The sequence below is a fragment of the Cucurbita pepo genome, chromosome 2 (genome assembly GCF_057944985.1).
Source record: "Cucurbita pepo subsp. pepo isolate OVF chromosome 2, ASM5794498v1, whole genome shotgun sequence".
NCBI classification, from domain to species: domain Eukaryota; kingdom Viridiplantae; phylum Streptophyta; class Magnoliopsida; order Cucurbitales; family Cucurbitaceae; genus Cucurbita; species Cucurbita pepo.
The window spans coordinates 9,577,738-9,592,933 of NC_141799.1; the positions used below are offsets into that span (position 1 = coordinate 9,577,738).

Here is a 15,196-nt window from a genome sequence, read left to right on the forward strand (position 1 = left end):
GCACACTAGAAAACAGGAAGGTATAAAAAATACTGAGTATGCAACCTACATCTAAGCTCTCGTCAAACTTATTCCTGTACATGGAATCATTAGTGAAACTGAGGTTCAATATTTGTACCGACCTTTTTAGGTCTCTACATACCAAAATGCATTACACATCTCCTCTAAGGAATTCTCTAACCTCGTCGGGTTCATAACTGAAAAAGTTAGGGCTAGGGTAATTCTAGTAAGTATGAAAGAGCCCTTTTGCTCTAATGTAATATACATACTTCACACTTGACTATCTACTAAGCTCGTACAAGAGGATTTTCTCTAGTGGTGCTGGGTTTTAACTACCTTATACCACATAGACCCTAACCCCTCTAGGCTAGTTGATGAACAGGGGTGTCACCCTAAGGGTGACAACTAGATTCACCTATTTTTAGGGTCTATGTGGTGTATATAGTTGAGTTGTCACCCTTAGTGAGTTATATGAGTCATAGAGGGTACATAGTTGTGCCTAGTTATTGTCTCCGCTCCAAAGTGGTTTTTTTCCCTTACCCTATTCTACATATTTGCCTAAGCCTAAAAGAAGTTAAATGAAATAGGTCGTATAATTTTTTTTTTTTTAGTTTTAAAATACCAGACATAAAATAAATAAAGTAATATATTAAATTACAAGAAGTTAAATACATACATTCATGAGCGTGTTGTTTTAAATACAAAGATCAGTTACAGTTAGAAACTGGTATAAAAGACATATATAAATAAATATAAGACTGAAAAGACTTGGGTCAACGAGGTACCCTCCATAGCCACACGATCGAGCATGCCCCCACAGTAACCAGTGATCTATTACTCACCTGAAAACATGAAATGTAGTAAGACCATGTATAAAAATACTCGGTATGGAACCAACTTATAGCCTCTTATCAAACTTATTCATGTACATGGAATCTTAAGCTATGTGCTCATACTACCCTTAGAGTTAGCCAAAGTGAGACTCAACACCTGTATTGACATTTTTAGGTCTCTACGCACCAAAACCCTATACATACCTCCTCTAAGGAGTGCTCTACCCCTTTGGGTTCTGAACTGAAAAGGTTGGGCCTAGGGTAAGTCTAGTAAGTATGGAGGAGCCCTTTTGCTCTAACGTAATATACGTACTTCACACCTGGCTATATACTAAGCTCATGCCAAAGGATTTTCCCTAGTGGTGCTGGGTTATAACTATCTGTTGCATCACCTTTTAGGCTAAAATAGTCACTAACTTGTCGCATCGCCCTTTCGAGCGGAGATAGTAACTTGCTTGTTCGAACCCCATCTTGCTGGTCACCCTTCTAAGCAGAGATAATAACTAACCTGGCTCCCCCACTGAGCACAACTGAAACTACCTCAATAACATACCCTCTATGACTCCTGTAATTCACTAAGGGTGACAACTCGACTATATATACTACATAGACCCTAACACCCCTTGGCTAGTTCATGAACACGGGTTGCACCCTAATCATCCCTACAAGGTACATGGTCAACCCAAAGGAGACAGTGGGACCTGTAGCTAGGTCTAGTACCTTAGTAACGTAAAACAATGGTTCATAATCAATCACCAACTTATTGAGACTCTAGGACACATATCGATCGTCCAAAGCAAAATTGGTCATAAACGGATTTTGCAAACCCTTTGGCATGTATCTAAGGACACTCATAACATACATCATGCTCAACATGCTCAATATCAGGAATAAAATCAATCTAGACATGTTGAAAATCTTATAAACATGGTAAAAATATTAGAATTATCAAACATGCAAGCGGAAACTATAGAGCTGTAAACTATGCTAAACCGTAAACCATACACATTTCTAATTTAGCTATTATGATACTAGGTCAATTACGTTTCTAGATATGATTTCTAATCATATGTGCTTGTCCTAATCGAATTCTACAAGTACTATTCGATGTTTGTTCTATATGGCTAGTTACTTGTTCCAGTGTGTTTAGATACTAGGTTTAAAGTCTTCCTGATGCTGCATTTCTTCCAAATTTCTAGGGTAGGATGCAAATTGTGTCTAGTGTCTAGAACAACAAACAATTTTAAGAGAACCAGTCTAAATAGGAGTTAACCATCTGGTAAAGGTCATCAAACATAAAAAATCATTATAAGAACAGATCTCAAAATAGGTGAACCAGTGTGACAGAGGTTAAGAAAACAAAGTTAAGATGATGTATCTATCTCATAGACTGCAACATCATCATCTCTAAACTTAAGATGCTGAAACAAGGCAGTGAGCGTGATTTTCTTCCTCTGAATATTCGTTTGTTTTCTAGCGATTCAACGGATATTAATACCTGAGTTCTTCACAAAATTTATAGTCCTACATATCACAGTTCATTTAAGACAGATTCTACCTAAATTGATTCGTAATCGAGCAAGTTATAAGCGTCAAAATTGGGTACTCAACGTTGTACTTATCCAAAATTTTAGTTTGTTTCTTGCTCTTGGTTTAGCTTATTTAGATCTTCTCTTCTCTCAATTCCTTCAACAAAATTGTTTATATTTTCCCCTAAGTCTAATGGTATGAGACCCATGTCACGACTTGTATAATAGAGGTCGAATTTTAGAATAAAAATTCTAAAATTCTAAACTCAAAAGCTTAACGATAGACAACCTATGGGTTCTTTGCATTTGGCGACTTTCAACCTTCGTTTCATTCATCAAAGTTTTTTTTCTTCGGCCATGAATCTTTATAGACAAGTGTTAAAGGATTAGCTTAAACGTGGGGAAGAAATTTTTCGATTTTCAGAAACTGCAGTCGAAATGTCAAGTCGTGTTCTCAATCCTTTTCCTTTAGCTTAAGTGAAGTATAAGAAAGAATTTTGGTGATGGAAGTGTGCCTAATAGTACCTATATCGTCCTGCCTCATAACCACACCCTCTAGGTTTGCTTCAGCGACAAACTGAGTTTTCTCTCAACTTTGGACGTCCATAATTTAAGTTGAAGTCACGAACTAGTGAGATACGAATCCCAATCTCTTCCATGATACTCCATCTTTACATTTCATAAAGAAATCGAGGGGAGAAACGCCCTAGAATGAGCTGACGGAGTCGGTTTTCAAATGGAGGAGCAATGGCACGTGTGTCTTCTTCCCCTCGAGGAGGAAAAAGATGATGAGGTGGCCAGTTGAACTCAATTGACCACGTTAGCCTATTTTTTTGCTCCTCCTTAATTATTCATAAAATTGGACCCCTTTGTGGTCTGTTCTCATAAAATTCTCAATGGTTCCAGAAACTATATTCACTAAGGAACCTACCAAATAAAATTTGGGGAATTGGGTGTCGGAAGCTCAAAAATCGAGGCCTCGAACACCATACAAGAGGTAAGTAGCCATCTTATACTTTCCTTATGAAATGCTTGTAGGAATCGCTTGGATGTATGTATGAACCTTAAATTAGATGTGTATTAAGGAAACATGAAATAAAAGTACCTAGAATTGTGAGTTAATGTCTTGAATCGACCAAATTGCTCAAGATTTAACTAACGTTAAGACACCTATGTAACATGAAACTTCTTACATGATCTTGTAGTAACGTTATCGATATACTAGTAAATTTTCACGCTCATGGGACCACGTTAGGCTACCCTTTAGATTTGACCTAAATTGAAAACCATTAAGTTTTAAGCCTGCCCCATGGTATTATGTACGAGTCTAGGTTCACCAACAGTCCATGTGTCAAGAATGTACCTCAGATGATTTGAATAGCATGATAAATAAGTTTCTGAGATTCATGCCCAAAAGTAACCATGATCTCTCATCACGAGGTGTACTACGAGACCTCTATTTTTCTTTTATGGGGATGCTCTGTGTTATGTATCATGAGCATAATGTTATGGAGGGTCTCCCATTTCCCTCTCCTAGAAGAGATGTCATGCACCACGATTCACTAGCATGATGACACAATCATGATAGCACCACTCATGTGTTTACAGGGAGAGAACTAAAGGTTACTTTAAGGAAAGTTTTTCAAAATCTATATATGACATATAACAAGATGAGCTCTAAGTGTCATGCCCCTAAAAACACAATAAGAAATGATATCCTAGCTTAAGGTTGCGATTAAGAGTCTACAAGTAGGCTACTTGAGTTCTTATTCACTCCATGTTTATCATTTTTTTTTTTCACGTAACTAAGAGCTGGTCGTGGATGAGAGCAAACTTTGAAGAATAGATTAACCTTGTCTTTTTAGCTAAGTATATTTTAAGTTGTTCTTTTGAGTCTGCTTCTTATTTTGTTTTTGAAATGAGTCTCTATAGACGCTACTTTAATATATCAATAGTATATATATATGAACTTATGTTTTTTCAATAGTTATAATAATAATAAATAAATAAATGAAAAAAAACATTGGATCTTTATAATTGGTATCAGAGCAAACGTTTTTCTATGGCTCAGGTTCAAAAACGACCCTTCACGGCCAAGTAAGAAAGCCTTTAAAACCTTATACCTAAGAAAGACCTAAGACCGAGTGAAAATAAGGTTATAGATTTTCCCGTTGGAAGGAAATATAGACATCAACCTCAGATGGAATCAACAAGTGACCTCCACTACAATCGATAAGTGACCTCCACTACTATTAGAGGAAAGTTAAAAGGATGACACCTAAAATGAAAGTTGCCACAAGGCGTAGGAGCCAGGAACACTCTACGGAAGGAGCATAAGAAGTAGGAATGACTCAACCTTCTGGCAAGGTCTAAAAAATATTCATTTAAGACGGGTTCTACTTAAATCGATTCATACTCGAGTAAGGTTATAAGAGGACAAAGTAGGGTATTGGACGCTCGACTTATCAACAATTCTAGGTTGTTTCTTGCTCTTGGTCTAGCTGATTTGGAGCTTATCTTCTCTCAATTCCTTCAACAAAATTGTTTTATATTTTCCCCCAAAGCTAATGGTATAAGACCCATGTCACGACTTGTACAATAGCGGTCGAATTTCAAAATCAAAATTCTAAAATTTTAAACTTGAAAGCTTAACGATACTTAACCTATGGGTTCTTTGCTTCTAGCGACTTCTAGCCTTCGTTTCCTTCATCAAAGTTGCTTTTCTCCTTACCACGAAACTATACAAACAAATATTAAAAGATAAGCTTAAACGTGGAGAAGAGCTTATGAATGATACCAATATTGAATCTCAATTCAAATGATACTATGAAAGTCTACAACAAAGCTCAATTCGAAGCATGGAGGGAGTACATAAGATTTGAATTTTTGGTCGCTAATGGAGAGAATGAGCTTGGAGGAAATGAAATTTTTGTTGTTTAGATGTGTTTTGAGCTCACGTAAGTATCATGGTCATATAACACTTGAAATCCACTACATAGAACTCCGCCAATTTTCCATAAATGAGAATTTTGGTAATTATCTGATATTTATTTCTTTAATTAATTAATTAATACAAGTGACCAAGTGGGTTACATTTCCAAATTCATCTCAATTTTGAAGACTTGTCAATTATTGATTTTTGTAGGGTAAAATTGAGAGATAAGGGTTGTCAAACTATGAGATAAGGGTTAGAACGCATACTACCCTTATCACGGAGTGGAAAGGAGGTGTGCTATCTTTTTCGTCCTTTTATATCATAGAGGCCTATTACGTTCTTAGGGGCATCTAGGTTGTTTGATTCTTAACTATCATTTCCAAGACATTTAGGACTAACTCCTCAGCTAATCTATACTCGGGTTCACACAAATTAAAACCTTTAATCGCAGCTCACGATCTTAGAGTTCTTGGTCTACTGAAAATGTATTGACCTTGGTTGACTTGAAACCACTCTAACTCTTGTGACCTAGTCGTAACTTTGTTTTCTTGTGCATGCTTTGCTAGGGAGATTATCCTCTCGAACACCTAGAGTAGGGTATACATAGTCTAAACATTTGTGCATGTTTATTAGGGAGATATCCTATCGTTCAACTAGAGCACTCGAAACATACACTAAAATATTCATGAAAACAAAGAAATATAACAGGGAGATAACATCCATCAATTGCCTGAAATAATATCTCATCCTCTTTTCTAACACAACAGAAAATATATAAAGAAAAATTCATCATAAGTCTCACTGTAAAGCCATTTTGGTAATTTCTTACATCTTACCTAGCTTACTAATCCATATTGCCAAACTCATGTTCATCATAAATCTCTTCCAGCTTTGTGTAACATAAAAACAACATGCATCTTGGAATCTTATTCTAGGACATAACGGTAATTTTCTTTTATATTGTACATATAATGCATTCTTATCCAAAGTTTCCCTTTTGTAGTCTTAATCATGCATATTCTAACGGGCTAAGACAATGGATGCCTTCATGTTAGGACGTCTTAGCGATCCTTACAAGTATTATTTGTTAAAATTTGGGCGACTACTTATACGGTTGATGTGTTCCTTCATATCTAGCTTTTTTTTACGTTTGAATCTCTGCAATTTATGAAATTTCTCTCGTAGGTCCTAATTCAAGAAAAATAAGGGTTAGTATCGAGATGAAAAACTGACAAACGGGAATTAAAATGGGATAGAAAATGACCTTTAAGTGCATCATATGCAACTAGAGAGCTGCTCATGCGCAAATAGGTCACGCGCCAAGGAAGAGTATTCGCGCCCTGGACTTGATACGTGGCAACAACAGATCGGTTCATTCGGCTCCTAGGCATGCATTCAAATCTAAAGCTACACGGTGTTCTTCTAATTAGTTATAACCTAGCACAACTCGAGTTTATAACTGAAAAGGAAAGGCCTATGGTAAGTCTAGTAACTATGGATGAACCCTTTTGCTCTAACGTAATCTACGTAATTCATAGCTGACTATCTACTGAGCTCATATCGGAGGATTTTTCCTAGTGGTGTTGGGTTATAACTACCTGTTGCACCGCTTTTTCAGGTGAAATAGTCATTGGCTTGTCGAATTACTCTTCCGAGCGAAGATAGTAACTGACTTGTTCACACCCCCTCTTGTGTTACAATAGTAAATTACCTATCACCCTTCATAGTGGAGACAATAACTAACCTTCCTCCTCCACTAGGCACAACTAAAACTACCTTACTAACCTACCCTCTATGACTCATGTAACTCACTAAGGGTGATAACTCGACTATATATACTACATAGACCCTAACCCCTCTTGGCTAGTTCATGAATAGGGGTTGCACCCTAATCATCCCTACAAGGTACATGGTAAACCCAAAGGACACAGTGAGGCTTGTAACTAGGTTCTAGTACCTTAGTAGCATAAAACAGCGGTTCATAATCTATAACCAGCATAACAGATGCTCTAGGACATTCATCGATTGTCCAACACATAATTGGGCATAAACAGGTTTCCAAACTCCTCTGACATGCATCTAATGACAATCACAACATATATCATACTCAAAAGGCACAATATAGGGAATAAAATCAACCTTGGCATGCTGGAGAGCTCATAAACATGTTAAGAATATTTGAGTTCTCAAACATGCAAGCAAAAACTATAAAGCTGTAAACTATGCTAAACGATAAACAATACACATTTCTAGGTTTAACTATCATAATAATAGATCAATTTGGTCCATAGCTATGATTTGTAATCATATGATACTTGTCCTAATCAGACTCCTACAAGTACTATTTTTACTTGTTCAAGTATGTTCTGGTGCTTGGTCCACAGTCTTCCTCAAGTTCCTTTTCTAACAAATTTCTAGGGTATGTTGCAAAGAGTGTCTAATTTCTTTACCAAAAAAAATTATTTATGAGAACTAGTCTAAATAGGTGTCAAAACAATCTGAATAGTGAGTCAAGGTCATCAAATTCAGTGATTTACCATTTAACCTACCTATGGTTAGGGATCACTTTTGATGACCTTTCTATAGCTATTTCTTCCTAAAATTTCTTAGGTATGTCTTAAATTTAGTCTACTTTCATGAAAATAAAAAAAAAAATCATTAAGAGAACGGATATAAAAATAGGTGAATCGATCTAAATAGTACACAGAGGTTAAGAAAATAAAGTTAAGATGATATGTGACGCCACATTATCAACACTATCACGACCCAATATTTACTACGAGTCGTGACTGAAACCCCCTGGTCCCCCACGAAGCTATGACACCAATCACACACATGTAGCCTAGAGTACTCTAGCGGTGGTTTGTATGCCGTGGTGGTTTGTTAGGCTCCTAGGGGAAGGGTTAGGTCTTTACTTAGTGACTTGTCCCACTAGCCACAAAACCCTAAACTTATCGTTACACTGGTACATGAAAGCTAACTGAGTGTCCATGCAACTATATCCATCATTCATGCAAAAATAAACAAACAAACTCAACAGGGCGATAACATCCATTAGTCTCATGGAGCGCAAAGTTCACAAATTTTCATCCTCCTTTCAACATGAGTTTGAGATAATTCTCTGTTATCTACATGAAACTATTGATATGGGCTTGTAAGCCAACACTGATTTTTTCCGTGCCATCTCGGATGCTGATTGGGCCGGGACTCCTGATGACTGTTGAAGCACCGGAGGCTATGCGATCTTCGTTGGTGGCAATCTTAACTCCTAGAGTTCAAGGAAACAATCAACAGTTTCTCGTTCTAGTATAGAGGCCGAATACAAGGCTGCTATTGATGCCACGAATTAATATGGATCCAAGTCCCCTTGCGTGAGCTCGGGATTTCGCAAGCGCGAGTGCCTAGCCTATGGTGTAACAACATTGGTGCCACCTATTTGTCTGCCAATCCAATCTTTCATCGACGAACGAAGCATGTGGAGGTTGATTATCACTTCATTCGTGAATGAGTATCGACTCATTAACTTGATGTGCGACTCATATCTTCCAAGGTTCAGCTCGCCAACATCATGACAAAGTCAATGCCAACTCCTTTAGCAGTTTTTAGCGCAATCTGAACTTATTATAGTACATCGTCGAGATTGAGGTTTGTTACTAGATCAAGGCTCACCATGTAATCCTCATTGTACACACACACACACACATATATATATATAATATATATATACATGAGATCATGGCCCATATCGGTCGAGTTGTCACCCTTGAAAGTTACATAGAGAGGGTTACTGAGGTAATATATATATATATATATATATATAATATATATATACATGAGATCATGGCCCATATCGGTCGAGTTGTCACCCTTGAAAGTTACATAGAGAGGGTTACTGAGGTAGTTTTAGTTATGATCTATGGGAAGCAAGGTTTTAATTGTGCCTAAATTTTAGTTATGCCCTATGGGAAGCAAGGTTTTAATTGTGCTTAGTGGGAGGAGCAACCTATGGGGAGTTGTGCCTTGGGGGAGAAAGCTCCTTATGGTGAAAAGAGAGCCAGATTACAAAATTATACATTTAATCGATTTAATTTAAGATGGGTGGATAATGATGTTTTATATTTATTCATTTATTTTGCAAATTTTATAAATTAATCCATTATATTATATTTAGGAAGTATAGAACTTAAAAAAACAAACTATTTCATAGTTGTATACTTTACGAAAAGAAATAAATGATCAATAAGTCTGATATTACAACAAATTTTGTTTTATTTTATAACAAAATTTGGTAATATAAACAGATACACAAAAGAATAGAATGAATCTCCACCGTCCATGATCATGCCTTCAATCCACTACATTTAGCAACACCAAACCCAATTCTCTTATTTCTCAGATCGTACTCCACCCACATATTCTGCTGATGAACGTTCCCAATTATATTACTCTCAGTCACAAGTCTATCTGACCGTCCGATCCCCACGCACTTCACCCCTTTCTCCACTTTCGTCAATAACCCTTCCCCTTTCCCGACCAATATCTCCACCCCATTCTCAAACTGGAACCACATGTCGCCGATCCTCCGACCCACCGTTGCCGCCACTGTGCCGTCAAAACACATGTCGGTGACGGCGGCGTATTCATATCCTTTCTTCATCATGGGCCCCACTAATCTGAACATCTCTTCTCTGACCTTGCTGTAGGCCTCATCTACCAAATACGTCAAATCGGAGCCGGAGTCGATCATGGTCTGACCGGCCCTAGATGGGTCCGGTTTGAAAACGGCGGGCGAGATGTTGACTTTGTTGTTGCCTATTCTTATCCCCTTCATCGGGAGGGTGTAGGCCAACTTGTCAAGATTCGGGGAGCGTCGACTTTTGGGGAAAGTCAACATGTTGACGTATTTGAATGTAGCGGAGTTGGGGTTGTCTCCAAGGTAGAACAAGCCGGTTAGATCCGACCCAGTTCGATCCAGAATGCAATAGGAAAACTTGGATATTTTGGCCTGGGAGATGAAGGAGAGGCGTCCAGTGTTCATTCCCAACATACCCCTATTTTGGGTGGAGGCCGTAGCACAGCCCAGAAGGAGGGAGCGTGTAGTTAAGGAATTGGAGAAGGTAAATTTTTCAGTGACGAGATTACCCTCGGCCAGGGTCCCATCCGCTAGAAGTAGGAGTAGTGGCAGTGGCGAGTTGGGTCACAAGAAGTAGAAAGGGTAAAATCGGGAATTCGGGGTCTGCATAGAGTGGTGTTACAGGGAAGGAAAGAGAAAGAGGAGGAGAGATAAGGGTCAAACACATTAATCATGGGCTTCACTGATTTTCTCCTTACTTTGTCGTGGCATTGAATCCAGGACAGTTGGCTGCCGGTGTCTACTACCATGTCCATCTGCTGAGGCGGCGATCCAATGGGAACAGACACCACAAGAGCGTTGGAGTACTGGAAGGGGAACTTCCCATGAGATTTGGTTTTGGAGGAGAGGGAAAGGGAGGCTTCTTGGGAGGAGACAGAATGGGAGGTCAGAGGGAAGGAGAGGGAGAGGGAGTTTGATGGGGAGAATAAGAGACCGAATAGGGAGAGAAATAGGAGAGAGAGAGAGGCATGATTATGGGTTTGTGACTGTTTTGAAGTTGGATATGACCACGGTCCAAATACACGAAACAAATATAAAAAAAAAAACAACAATTAAAAAAGAACTTCTTTTCTATTCTCTTTTTTTGTTGTCTCCATATATTTTATTAGTGGGTCATATCCAACCTGTTTTTGGATGGAGCTGTTGTTTCCATTATATAAAGAGTAAAAATGGAAGAGAGAGAGCACATAATTAAATGTAAGTTCGAGAATTCAAAAATCCTATTTCACAATAGTATTATAAACCAATTTTAGTTTTAGTTTGAACAAATTTGTGGTACAAATTTGAGATCTAATCAGGATTAAATAATTTATTTTTAGTTTGACTATATATGTGATAGAATTTGAATATGTAATTTTTTAGTTCACAACTATGATATTTAATTTCACACTGATAAATCTTTGTTTAACAATAATATGATCGTAGATGTAATCTCCATGAGTAGAATCTACCCTTAATGTGGTTGGGAGTCAATTTTTAAACAAAACCTGTGTAGGACCAAACCAATAGCAACTTAGAAAATTTAGTGACTGACCAATTATGTGACTTTGTTATTGGATTGGTTAGATGAATTGTGTGTAGTATGAATGGGGTGTGTTTTATGTCGCTTACACATGTCGTACTTGTGACTGTTTGATGTGTATCGTGTTATGTTATGTCATAACTAAATCTATATTCTATTATGTGGGATCCCATGAGGCATATACATGACGTTATGTTATGTATCTTGTGATTACTTTCATGTTGTATGATGCATGATGTCTCTAGACATACATTATGTCGTGCACACTATATTAGCATATTCTCTTCTTGTTTATGAAATATTGTTTAGCCATGTATGCTATTCATGAAAGTTATGTTTATGAAAGAATGAAGGTATGACCCACATCATAAGTATATGCGGTGGGTTAAAAGCTATGGGGACCTCATGCATTTTGTGTGTCCTGTGTGTCGGGATACTTCCTCCTTATGATGAGTACGACTGCATACAGTACAATATTGCGTACACTATAAGTATTATGCACGCTCTTTTTCCTCCACAACTTTTCCGGTAGCGCGAAAGTGCGCTAGTCAAAAACCTTGTCCAAGGGGTACATATATGAGTCTACCTTGGGGTCCATGTCCATGTGTGTATACCATGCGTAGAGAAGTAATGTACATCCAATCAGCCTGAACTAGAAAGTGAGACCACCCTAAAATCTTTACACTCACAGGTTCTTCACCCCTAGATCTCTATACTTTAATCAACTCTCTCCATTTTTTAAAAAATAATCATCATATTTTATCATATGTAATGACTCGATTTTCCTCTCATTTTAGCATAAACCATCCCGATGAAATAGGTCATAACTTTTTTTTTAAAAAAAAAAATTTAAATACAAGACATAAAACAAATAAAGCAATACATTAAATTACAAGAAGTTAAATACATATATTAGTAGGCGTGCGATTTTAAATACAAAGATCAGTTATAGTTGGAAATGGGTACAAAAGACATATATAAATAAATATAAGATTCAAAAGACTTAGGTCAACGAGGTCCCCTCCATAGCCACGCGACCCAACAAGCCCCCACAGTAACCAGTGATCTATTACTCACCTGAAAACATGAAATGTAGTAAGACTGAGTACAAAAATACTCAATATGGAACCAACTTATAGCCTCTTGAGTATAAAACTACTCAATATGGAACCAACTTATAGCCTCTTGAGTATAAAACTACTCAATATGGAACCAACTTATAGCCTCTTGTCAAACTTATTCCTGTACATGAAATCTTAAGCTATGTGCTCATACTACCCCTAGAGTTTTAGCCAAAGTGAGGCCCAATACCTGTATTGACCTTTTTAGGTCTCTACGCACCAAAACCCTATACATACCTCCTCTAAGGAGTGCTCTACCCCTTCGAGTTCATAACTGAAAAGGTCGGGACTAGGGTAAGTTTAGTAAGTATGGAGGAGCCCTTTTGCTCTAATGTAATATACGTACTTCACACCTGACTATATACTAAGCTCATACCAGAGGATTTCTCCTAGTGGTGCTGGGTTATAACTATCTGTTGCATCACCTTTTTAGGCTGAAACAGTCACTGACTTGTCGCATCGCCCTTCCAAGCGAAGATAGTAAATTACTTGCTCACACCCCATCTTGCTAGATCAGTAAATTACCTGTCGGTCACCCTTCTAAGTAGAGATAATAACTAACCTGGCTCCCTCACTAAGCACAACTGAAACTACCTCAACAACATACCCTATATGACTTATGTAACTCGCTAAGAGTGACAACTCGACTATATATACTACATAGACCCTAACCCCCCCTTGGCTAGTTTATGAACAAGGGTTGCACCTAAATCATCCCTACAAGGTACAAGGTTAACCCAAAGGAGACAGTGGGACCTGTAGCTAGGTCTAGTACCTTAGTAACGTAAAACAATGGTTCATAGTCAATAACCAACTTATTGACATTGTAGGACACATATCGATCGTCCAAAGCAAAATTGGTCATAAACGGGTTTCGCAAACCCTCTGGCATGCATCTAAGAACACTCATAACATACGTCATGCTCAACATGCTCAATATAAGGAATAAAGTCAATCTAGGCATGTTGAAAAACTTATAAACATGGTAAGAATATTAGAGTTCTCAAACATGCAAGCGGAGCCTATAACGCTGTAAAGTATGCTAAACTGTAAACCATACACGTTTCTAATTTAGCTATTATGATACTAGGTCAATTAGGTTTCTAGATATGGTTTCTAATCATATGTGCTTGTCCTGGTCAACTCCTACAAGTACTATTCGATTCGATGTTTGTTTCATATGGCTACTTACTTGTTTCGGTGTGTTTAGATACAAGGTTTAAAGTCTTCCTGAAACTGCTTTTCTTCCAAATTTCTAGGGTAGGATGCAAATTGTGTCTAGTATCGGGAACAACAAACAATTATAAGAGAACTAAACAGGAGTAAACCAGTCTAAATAATGGTAAAGGTCATCAAATTTAGTGCTTAACCTCTTCACCTATGTTCGGGGATCACTTTTGACGCCCTTTCTATAGCTATTCGTCTTTAAATCTCTTAGGTAGGTCTCAAATTGAGTGTAGTTTCTGGAACATAAAAAATCATCATAAGAACCGATCTCAAAATAGGTGAACCAGTCTAAATGGTACATACAGGTTAAGAAAACAAAGTTAAGATGATGTATCTATCATATAGACTGCAACATCATCGTCTCTAAACTTAAGACGCTGAAACAAGGCAGTCGATGTGATTTTCTTCCTCCGAATATTCGTTTGTTTCCAGCGATTCAACAAATATTTCTACATTAGTTCTTCACAAAATTTATAGTTCTACAAATCACAGTTGATTTATGACAGATTCCACTTAAATTGGTTAGTATTCGAGCAAGTTATAGGGGTTAAAAATTGGGTACTCAACATTGTAATTATCCAAAATTTTATGTTGTTTCTTCTCTTTGTTTAGCTGATTTAGATCTTCTCTTCGCCCAATTGCTTCTCCAAAATTGTTTATATTTTCCCTTGAAGCTAAAGGTATGAGACCCATGTCATGACTTGTATAATAAAGGTCGAATTTTAGAATAAAAATTCGAAAATTTTAAACTCGAAAGCCGATAGAAAACCTATGGGTTCTTTGCTTCCGACGACTTTCAATCTTCGTTTCGTTCGTCAAAGTGTTTTTTCTTCTTGCCATGAATCTGTACAGACGAGTTCCAATCTCTTTCATGGCACTTCATCTTTACATTTCATAAAGAAATGGAGGGGAGAAACGCCCTAAAATAAGTTGACGGAGTCCGTTTTCAGACGGAGGAAAAAGATGATGAGGTGGCTATTTGAACTCAACTTACCACGTTAGCCTAATTTTATGCCCCCTTAGTTATTCATAAAATTGGACTCCTTTGTGGTCTGTTCTCACAAAATTCTCAATGGTTCCAGAAACTAGACTCACTAAAGAAGCTACCAAATAAAATTTGGAGAATCGGGTGCCAGAAGCTCAAAAATCGAGGCCTCGAACACCATACAAGAGGTAAGTAGCCATCTTATACTTTTCTTAAGAAATGCTTGTAGGAATCGCTTGGATGTGTGTGAACCTTAAATTAGATGTGTATTAAGGAAACATGAAATAAAAGTACCTAGAATCGTGAGTTAATGTCTTGGATCGACCAATTTGCTCGAGATTTAAGTAACGTTAAGATACCTATGTAACATGAAACTTCTTACATGATCTTATAGTAACGTTATCGAGATAC

At 37.4% G+C, this 15,196-nt stretch overlaps 1 pseudogene; it reads right to left on the minus strand.

Annotated features, from left to right (window-relative positions):
- Positions 1-9,482: 9,482 nt before the first annotated feature.
- LOC111787792 (aspartic proteinase PCS1-like) lies at positions 9,483-13,495 on the minus strand (annotated as a pseudogene).
- Positions 13,496-15,196: the final 1,701 nt, after the last annotated feature.